Raw genomic sequence first — 10,819 nt, forward strand, 5'->3', positions numbered from 1 at the left:
GGGTCGAAAAAGTCATTTTGGAGATACGAAAGGACTCAGATAATCTATCTTCCATTCATCTTTCCTTTTCCTTTATGAGGTTTTTTGTATATATACAAAAGCAAAAGGAGAGAACAATGAAGGACGAGATGCAGGGTTAGAGAAAAACTATTTGCTGTATAGAAGGAAGGGGATGGGGTTCTCCATGAAAAAGGTGTCCTGGTACATGGGACCATGAAAATCAATCTTATGACGAAAAAATAAACCAAGATGGGGCTAACATGTATGGTTATAAATCTAAACCTAATTTCACATTGAAAATTTGTAGATTTCTGAGAGCAATTTTCTCCGGATAGCAGTAAAATGCCTTGCACCTAGAATATCCATATAACAAATGATTTGAAAGTAGAAGTTAGTTGCTCAATCCTGTCTGTCTCTGTGCGACCCCATGGACTGTAGGCCACCAGGCTCCTCGGTCACTGGGATTCTCCAGGCAAGAGTACTGGAGTGGGTGCCCGTGCCCTTTCTCCAGGGGATTTTCCCGACATGTACATTCAGAGTCCACATGGGTGCTAACTCTGAGGTGGTGCAAGACAGTTCCTAAAATGTGTACCCACAGCGCACAGAATGTCTTGGTTTTTTTTTGTTGTTGTTTGTTTGTTTTACCCTTGGACCATTAGCATCTGCAATTTCTAGTACAATTTATTCTTGGCTTCCACAAACCCTCAAATCACTCTGTCCATATGACACACTGAGGGTCTTGAGGACCTTCAGACGGTACACTCAGCTTCCAGACAAGCTGCAGCATGAGGGTCTTGAGTTGTTTGAGGCTCATGAAAGAGTACTAACCAGTAACCACATCGTTTTGGACACAAGACCATCAAAAGCAGTGTGAAGAATATCAGGTCATTTGGGACTGATGCTTTATTATGAATTTCTCTCAATTTCTGTGTATCTTGGAGAAGTTCCTTCATTGTTTGTTGCCTCAGCTGGTTAGGCAAACCTCTCAACACATGGAGATCCAGACGGTAAGCAAAGAGAAGGACCTGACCCAATGAACAAAAATATCCTTTCAGCTTCTTGCTGAGTTTATTATGTTCCCAAGCGCTTGCTCTGTTTGTCATTGTTTGACACTGATCCAGGAGCAGGACATCTCTTCACTATTAAATAACAAGAAACAAATCAACAACAATAATGAATACAAATAGCAGTGTATTGTTTCCTAGTTTTGAAATCTTATTTTGCTATTATTGCATATGGGTTTCAATACAATAGATTTAATTGATATTCTCTGAGGTAGTAGATATGAGGGGCAAAACCCCCCAAAATATACAGACGTGGAAGAGATCAAGAAATACAACATCATTTAAGAGAAGTCACTGATTGACAAGAATAGTTACATTTAAAGCCTTAAGTTGGAGAGAAACACAAGCACTTTGCAATAGAATTTTATTTCTTTGAACTTGTGTTGTGATATCACCATCTTGTGGCCAAATTTAAGATAATTTTCCATTGCAAACTAAGTAAAGCTGGGTTTATTTCAATACAGCGTCCTATGAACATGTTGTGTGTGTGTGTGTGTGTGTGTGTGTGTGTGTGTGTGTGTGTGTGTATGCATGCACACGTGGGCTTAGTCACTCAGTTGGGTCCAACTCTCTGAGGCCCCATGGATTGTAGCCCTCCAGGCTCCTCTGTCCATGGAATTTTCCAGGCAAGAATGCTGGAACGGGTTGCCATTTCCTACTCCAGGGGATTTTCCTGACCCAAGGATAGAAACTGGAGTCTCTGGAGTCTCCTGGATTGGCAAGCAGATTCTTTACCACTAGCACCACCTGGGAAGCCCTTCCTATCAATATTCTACCATACTAAACTCATACAACATTGTCTTTTTAAAATTTACTTTAGTGTAATTTTAAGAACTGGTTTTGCGGTATCTAAAATTCAAAAAGTATCATCATGTAAATTATTGAGAAAGATCTTATTGTAAAATTTAAGGCTAATTTAATACTAAAGAAAAGTATTTCATACTTTTAAAAAGCAATGTTACATTTGAACAGAGAAAAAGCCTGTTTGCCATACATTATATATAGAAATTCATTTAAAGTCAGAACTATTACCACTTATGAATTTATTATTTAAATATTCTAGGAAAAAAGTCAAATAAATTCTATTATCCTTAAGTTTAAGATGTTATAGCATCTAAGGTCTTGATATGAGAAAAGTAACCATCTATTTCATAGGAAACATGGCATTAAGTATGAAAAAGTGTGTTTGTGTATATATATAATGACATGTCGAATAAGGCAGCTGACGCGTGTGTGCTCAGTTGTGTCTGACTCTTTGCAACCCTGTGGACTGTAGCCCGCTAGGCTCCTCTGTCCATTGGATTTCCCAGGCAAGAATACTGGAGTGGGTCGCCATGCCCTCCTCCAGGGGATCTTCCCACCCAGGGATTGAACCTGTGTCTCCTGCATTAGCAGTCTGATTCTGTACCACTGATCCACGTGACAAGCCCAAAGAAGCTGATAGATACTAAGGTAAATACCATTTTTGCTTGAAGGAAGTCCTCCTTTCCTTCTAACAGGCCTTCCGTGTGGGGGTCTGTGTTCATCGCTTCAGGGTTTGGACCGAGCTCATAGTTGTTCTGTGCTGTGGCGACTCTCACTGCACAGACGTCAGACTACTCTAGGGACACCTCGTGTTTGTGGTGCGATAACTGCCGGTGTTTCTATCTTTGAACATCTTTTCTCTGCTTGTCTCTGGGCCTCCCACTGTGCTGTCCCTCAAGAAAACCTGCCTAGGGCAGCTCTGCCCAGGGTGCCCATTTTCAGCCTGTGCTTGTCCGTGTGTGGTGGAGTCACACCGGGTCTTGTCTGACGTTCTGATTAGCTGTGGATTGTAGGCAGCCCCATCAACCTAGGCTTTGGGACGAAGGTGTCACAAGGTTTTCTGTCCCTCCTGCAGGTGTGACTTTGATCCTAAGATGCCTTCCTGCTGCTCCTCCAGGAGTAGAGTTTCCCTGTTCTCAAACCCCAGGTGCTATAGACTTCTACCGTGACTTGAAGGGGAAATATATGTGGTCCTTTTCCATGTAGACAAAAGCTTTCCATGGAGGAGAGGGAGGAGACGGATTCATGGAGAGTTCTGGCAATGCCCACCATTTGCAACCCCCCGGGTGGCCTTACAGGTAAACCTTTCCCAGGAACCACCCCACCACAAGCTTCCCCTCAGATGCCTGCTGATGTTCATGGAGGAAAAACCCCCAAGACAGAGACAATCCCCCAGTGTCTGCAGCCCAGGGAGTCACAGTCTTAAGTGGCCCCTGCTTAGTCTTTGGTGAAATATCAAGCGTTCTCACTCCACTGCTAACCAACGTGCCCTTGACATCCCGGCGCATTCTCACTCCACTGCTAACCAACCTGCTCTTGACATCCTGGCGCGTGTCTCAGGTAAGCAAAAGCTTGGAGTTTGTGTCTAGGCATCTGTAGGTGTTGTCTATTGCAGTTAATTGTAGAGAAGTGCAGTTAATTGCCTTTATCAATCAATTAGTGAATTTAAAAAAATATGCCCCTTCCATATTTAAATGATTTCCTTACAAATATGTAGTCATCGCATCTCCAGTCTCAGAGTCACTTGGTATCTTCAGTAGCAAGTCTAGCCAAAAGCAGTGCCTGAGAGGAGGTTCATAAGTGTCTTTTAAAGGATGGGACCTGGAGACTGTCAAACAGAGTGAAGTCAGTCAGGAAGAGAAAAACAAATGTTGTATATTAATGCATACACGTGGAATCTAGAAAAATGGTAGAGATGAACCCACTTTCATGGCAAGAACAGAGACACAGACATAGAGAACAAACATTTGGACACTGAGAAGGAAAGGGGGAATAGGATGAGTTGGGAGATTGCGATTGACATATATATACAGAACTATGTAGGAAATAAATAACTGATGATAACCTACTGAATAGCACAGGGAACTCTCCTTAATGCTCTGTGGCAACCTGAATGGGAAGGAAATCCAAAAGAGAGGGGCTATGTGTGTGTGTCTGTGTGTGTATATACACATACATGCATGTATGTACACATATATATACACACAGATATACACACACATATACACACATATATATACACACACAGATACACATTTATATATACACACATATATACACACACATATACACACATTTATATATACACACATTTATATATACACACACACACATATATATATATACCCACACAGATATACACACACACACATATACACACATTTATATATACACACAGATATATATATACACACACACATATATATATACACACACACACATATATATATACACACACAGACAGATATATATATATACACACAGATATATATATACACACACATACACACACACACACATATATGGCATTAGGTTGAATAGTGAGGAACAGAGATTAATGAGATTCACTTGCCCAGTCACACTATGAGCTAAACTCACTGAGATTTGCTAACACACACACATATATATACACACACATATATACACACACACACACACATATATATACACACACACATATATATACACACACATACATATATGGCTGATTCATTTTTGTGTACAGTACAGCTCTATAAAGTAACTATTTTGCAAGAAAAATTAATTTTAAAAGTACAAAATAAAGGATGGGTAGTGAGCAGCTGCATGGGATCAACATCAAGTCGGAAAGGCCCCTGAGGCTGTAGGAGCCCTGAGTCTGCCCCAGGCTCTGCTCAGTGTGGCTCTCTGCAGCCTCCTTTACAATATCAGACGAGCAGGGTTCTCTTGAGGCCCCAGGGGAGATGACTGGCCCGTAGTCTTTGAATCTCAGCCAGGGCCTGACGCTGTGGCTCTATCTGTTTCAAAACACACTTTTTATGGATTCCCTGGTACAGAGACCCCATGTGTGCATCTTGAATTAGATTCTGACGCTTTCAGAATCCAGAGAGTCAGACCTCTGCCAGGAATGTGCACAGCTATCTTGTCGACAGTTTGTTCAGAATAATGAAAAGAGCAGTCCAGACGCACTTCAGTAAATCAAGCCAGGGGAACTATTTAAAGGAAGCAGAGGAAGCTGGTGACCCTGGACAGATGGAAGCACGAAATCTGCAGTTCCTTTCTCAATGAGACTGAGTGGAGTGAAAGGGGGCGTGACCCTGGCAGCAGAGGCCAGGGTGGCTGGCTCACGCCAAACATTAAGTTCTGCCTCTGCTGAGGGTGCCAGTCTATACATGTGCGCTTCACAAACAAACATTTTGTAAAAATAACAAATAGGTTTTAAAAATTTAATGAAAAACCTTACCTATAAACATTGAACATACAGATACATACAGAACTTGTAGATAAAACTGTGGATTAAACTAACACTAAATCTACACAACAAAACAACTGAAGCTGTGCTACATGAGGCCCTCAGGAGAGCAGCAGTGAGGCCTCCCCTGATCTGGTCCAGATGAGGCTCCTGGTGCTGTGTGGGCTCCACCGCCGATGGGGTCCAGGAGGGGGTCCAGGTCCAGGTCTTCAGGGATTCAGGGATTCAGATCAGAGCCTGCAATGGCAACACAGGTGATGGAGTTCCTGGGAGGTGCAGAGCCAGACAGAGGAGGGCTCCCTGGGGAGGGTGTGCAGGACCCAGAAGACTTCCCAGGATCTCGACTTGGCTTTGGGGCTCAGATCTTTGGGGCGCTGGGTCTGTTTGCTGCTCTTTGTTGAGGGTGTTGTCTATGAGTGGGAAGCGTTTAGAAATGCCCCACAGGAGCAAGTACACCTGAGCATCTGGCCAGCAATGTTCAACTGATGGGTCCCCTGGACAGTGAGACTCAGGCAGAGGAACAGGGGACTCGGATTCAGGACTAAAAGCTTGGGCCCCCTTCCCTCTAGGCCCTGGGAGGAGCAGGAATCAGATGACACAGGGGGAAGGAGAACCTGCTCACCCGTCCTACACTCAGTACAACTGCTCCTGAGACCTGAGCATTGGAAATGCACAGGCACACAGGGTCTCTATTTCCCTGAATAATCATTTCTAAGCCCCAGCCAAACATTCCTGAGGTTTACGATTTTAAATGGTTATTCCATTGTTATAATATAAAGGTACATTTTACTTGTTTAGCATATTACAACATTAAAATTTGAGAGAAGACACTGCTTTTTAAACAGTAATAAAACAAGATATGTTATTAAGGACAGAATTGGAAAAAAATAAATAAAAGGAAGATGAGTAAGTTAAGTCCTGCCACTCATCCCAAGTGTGCTGCTCAGTCACTTCAGTCGCGTTCGAGTCTGTGCAACCTTATGGATGAGAGCCCACCAGGCTCCTCGGTCACTGGGATTCTCCAGGCAAGAATACTGGACTGGGTTGCCGTTACCTTCTCCAGTCTATCTTCCCTACCCAGAAGCTGAACCCGAGTCTCCTGTGCCTCCTGCATTGGCAGGTGGGTTCTTTACCACTAGCACCACCATCCCAAGTGCACACGGCACAGAATTGCTTCCTGGTGATTCTTCAGTTGGAGTTGGACACATACACAGAAGAATCTACACAACCTCTAACTTCAGGTTGAGAAAAGGTACCTGAGCTGACCCAGGACCCCAGGGTTCCAGATCCTGAGGGACCCCAGACTCAGACACCCCCCAGGCTCGCTGGGACCCTCAGGACCAGGGAGCACCCACAGGGAGGCAGAGCTGCCAGGTGACTCCCTGACTCCATGAGCTCTGGGCACCCGAGTCTCTTTCACTCTGTTCCCAGGAGCCCAGGACTGGGGAGGGTGGAGCCTCCCCAACCTCTCTCTGCAGCTAGAATAAACTAGCGGTCCCTTGTTGCCTTTTGGGGGTTGGAGGGCAGAGCTGGGTCCTGCAGAGCGAGATGAGGAAGCCCCCAGTGGGGATTTTCAAAGAGAACACGCTGGAAGAGCAGCTCCTGGACGCCTGCACACAGTGGCCCCACAGTGCCCCCAGCCTCCCTGCAAATGTAAGAGCTGCCGGGGGAGCCAGTCCAGCAACCTCGGGGCCGTCTGTGGACGGGACCTGTGCCCTGGGGAGACGTGCTCAGGGCATCCTCCACTCGTCTGCACGGATTGTTACCACCCTCTTGTCTCTACTTTTGTGGTCACACTCAGCAGCAGACCCCAGGGTTTTTGCCCATGTTTCTGAAGCACCAAGTGAGTTAGGGTCGTGATGGAGACACGTGCCCTCGTCTGCCTCACCTTTTCAACTCAGGCCCCACGTTCACACTTGCTCCTCCTGGTCTTTTGCATCATCACTGATGACATTTTTGCCATTCTCCAAAGCGATGATTAGAGAATTGTCTGACATCTGGAAGGAAGAGATCAGTCAGGCAGTTCCCAGAGCAGGAAAGCAGTCGTATGGAGTAGCTCAGGGCAGTGCAGACTTCATGGGGCTCCTTCAGCTCTGTGGGTCCAGACCTGCTGACTCCAGCCTCAACTCCTGCTCAGGCCACTCATGGTGACAAAGCCAGGTTCAAGGGTGCAGACGTGAGGTCAGGAGCCAGGGCAATGCTAAGAAAATGGGAGAAGAGGGCTGCAGACACATTTCATAGATTTTATATAAGCTTCTAGAACCCTGAGTGCCTACAAGAGACCAAGTCCTCCAGAAGGTTAATCACAAAAAGTTGGAAAGAGGAGATGGGGAAGGATTACGAGGAAGAGTCTATGGATCAGAGAAAGAGAAAATTTCTGAAAGATATGAAAGAAGAAATAAATGACCTCAGTATTCTTGCTCACTGTCTCTGAATCTTCATTATCCGCCATGTACTCGTCTGGTGTCTGAGGGCAGCAGTCATGTGGAGAGGCTGTGGGAAAGCAAATGGGAGGCTTAGTGTCAGGATGTGACCAGGGGCCCCTCACAGCCTGGCGTTGGGACCCCTGGTGTAATTGCCTCAACGACCTCCCAGGGCCTGAATTTCACCTCTGCAATGAAAAAGTGGGTCTCTGCCCTCCAACATCCTGTTGCCACCCTCAACTTGTCTACATGTGACCAGGAATGAGGCCGTGACAACCTGTTCCTCCTCCAGGCGGTCACTGTCTCCATGCATCTCTGCCCATGACCTCGCTTGCCTCCTTCTCCCACTATTTCCTCTCCCTTCCTTCTTTATTTCTCTCCTCTTGTCCCTGTTCCTTTCCTTCTTCCTTGAACCTCCACAAACACTAGAGTTCTCCAACGGGGGCACATTGGAAGAAGGACCATGGGTGTATGACCAGCATCTCCAATCAGCCCATTATTGAATTAACCAATCCCTCCCTCCCAGGGAGGACTTGGCATGGATCTGAGAGTGCTTTGACCCCTGCGGGAGGGAAGGACAAAAATTCCACACAACAGAGACTTTCCTGTTGACTGGGGTGACCTGAGGTATCTGGGAGATGCTTACTGCTCCCAGCAACATCTCAAGTTTCCAAAACCCTTAGAGAGGACAGAGGCAAACGCTTCCAGTTACATTTAGCCAGAATGCTGTGGCAAGGGTCCTCCATAAACACCTGGTAGCTGTTGGGTTTGCGCTGAGACTTGGAAAATTGGAGGGATGAGACCTGGGAAGGTGGAAGGAAAGGACAGAGGATGGGGCAGGCCTGGGACTGGGGAGAAGGGGCAGGACTCTCTGGATGCCCGATGCAGCAGTTGGTTATGAGAGCAGAAGTGACCCCAGGACCTGCTACCCTGGGACTGCTTAATCCCAGGACACCAGGTCAGCTGGGCTGTGAAAGCAAGTGTGTGAAGAAGCCCAGTGGCTTCTTCACAGACTCTAGAATCTGCAGCCATGGAGGGTCTCTAGGAGCAGCTGGACATAGACCTATCACATGGAAGCACATCAGCCTTGGCTGGTGCAGAGGCTGAGGTGAGCTCCAGGAGACGGAGCCCAGGCAAGGACCCAGAGCCTGTGTGCTGTGACTCATCCACCCTGGGAGCGCCCTTTACATGAAGAATTAACAGTGAGGACTGACATGAAGGGAAGTCACAAGTCCTGAAAGCTCAGGAGGAGAGAGTTCACGTCTCACACACTACCTCACATGTGCTACAAGTACATGGTTCCCAGGGTCAGGTGGCAAGGCGAGTTTTGTGCCCACTAGGATGTGGCCATCGTAGTTCCACATGCAATAGAAACAGAGTCTGCAGTGCACAATACCCGACATGTGCTGACCAGAGACCAGGCTTCCATACTAGTGGAACCGCAGGAAGAGCAGCTCTTACGGGCAAAATAATGTTTGAACAGGGAAGCAACAATAAGTGTTTATAAACAGAGCACAATGCAAGTCCAGGACACAATTTCTTTATCATATCATTAAAATATGAAAACAGTAAGTCAGAACTCTACACAGAGTTTCTTCTTCCTAATTTCATGTTCACCTTCCTTAGCCTCCAAGCAGGGTGTTTAACCCTAAATTTCCAGGAAGCCTCTCCCATCAGATCCCAACTGAATGCTGTTTCCTGCCAGTGTCCCCTCCCTCATCACTGCACCAGATGCTCTCCACAACGCATTCCAGAGGAACACAACCAGGAGCAACAAGGTGATTAGAATGAGCGACCCACCCACTTCGGCTCCAGTTGAGGCCCTGCTGGCTCTCACAGCATCACCCTGAACTTTTCCCTAGGAGTCTGGAAAGACACTTCACTGTGGATAGCAGATGGCAGTCATCTGTGCTCTGTGCAGTCAGAGCCCTTCAATAAGACACTGATCTCAGTAGCAAACCTAAGGATAGAGATGCTGAAAGAGTCAGTTCTCAGCCTCTCACTTCTACAGGCCCATTAGAGCTCTCACCTTCATGCTGAGCAACCTGAAATTCCAAGTGGTTCTGACATATGTAAAACATGCCTTGAAGCAAATTATAACAGTCACATCTGGCTAGTGGCTGCCACACTATAACCCACAACAGCCACTGTGTAAGCTTATACATGGGCATGTGCTTAGTCACTGAGTCATGTTCAATAATTTGAGACCCCATGGACTGAGCCCTCCTGGCTCCTCTGTCATGGAATTCTCCAGGCAAGAACACTGGAGTGAGTGGTCATTTCCTTCTTCAGGGGATCTTCCTGACCCAAGTTTCAAACCCAGGTCTCCTGCATTGCAGGTGAATTCTTTACCATCTGAGTCACCAGGGAAGAGTGAATGAATCTGGAGATCAGTACCATTTATTCTAACACTTTTGATAGACTGTGCTAGAACAGTTTGTGTAGGGCTTCCCAGGTGGCTCAGTAGTAAAGAATCTGCCTGCCAATGGAGGAGACATGGGTTGGATCCCTGGGTTGGGAAGAGGCTTTGGAGAAGGATATGGTGAACCACTTTATATTCTTCCTTGGAGAATACATGGACAGACGAACCTGGTGGCATATGGGGCATGGGATCTCAAAGGGCCACACAAAACTGAGTGACTGAGCATGCAAGGTTATATATAGGATGTTACCACCTCTCTGTTATTTTCCCTCTCCTGATTATTTCCTCTGCATTTTCTGGCCATTTCAAGATAGCTGTTTGATGATAGATTAGCAAACACAAGACTTCTGCCCCATGAAACTATTTAGCCTGAGGGGTTAAGAGAGGGATGGGACACTCTCCTGGTTTCCATGGTAACCATTGCAACCCAGAAGCCAACCTGCTGTTCATTCCCACTGTCACTGGTGGACTCCCTATCCCCCGAGTGAAGAATGCTGCAGCTGCTGTCTTCTGCCTGTCCCCTGCTATCCACAGTGGGTGTCTCTCCAGGACCCTTTTACTTCAGACATGGAAATCACCCCGTCTACGAAATCTTTGATATCTCTGTCAACTCTGGGATCTTTCTTTGGTCTCAAGTCTAGATAAGGCCAGGACT

The sequence above is a fragment of the Ovis canadensis genome, chromosome 12 (assembly GCF_042477335.2).
Source record: "Ovis canadensis isolate MfBH-ARS-UI-01 breed Bighorn chromosome 12, ARS-UI_OviCan_v2, whole genome shotgun sequence".
NCBI classification, from domain to species: Eukaryota; Metazoa; Chordata; class Mammalia; order Artiodactyla; family Bovidae; genus Ovis; species Ovis canadensis.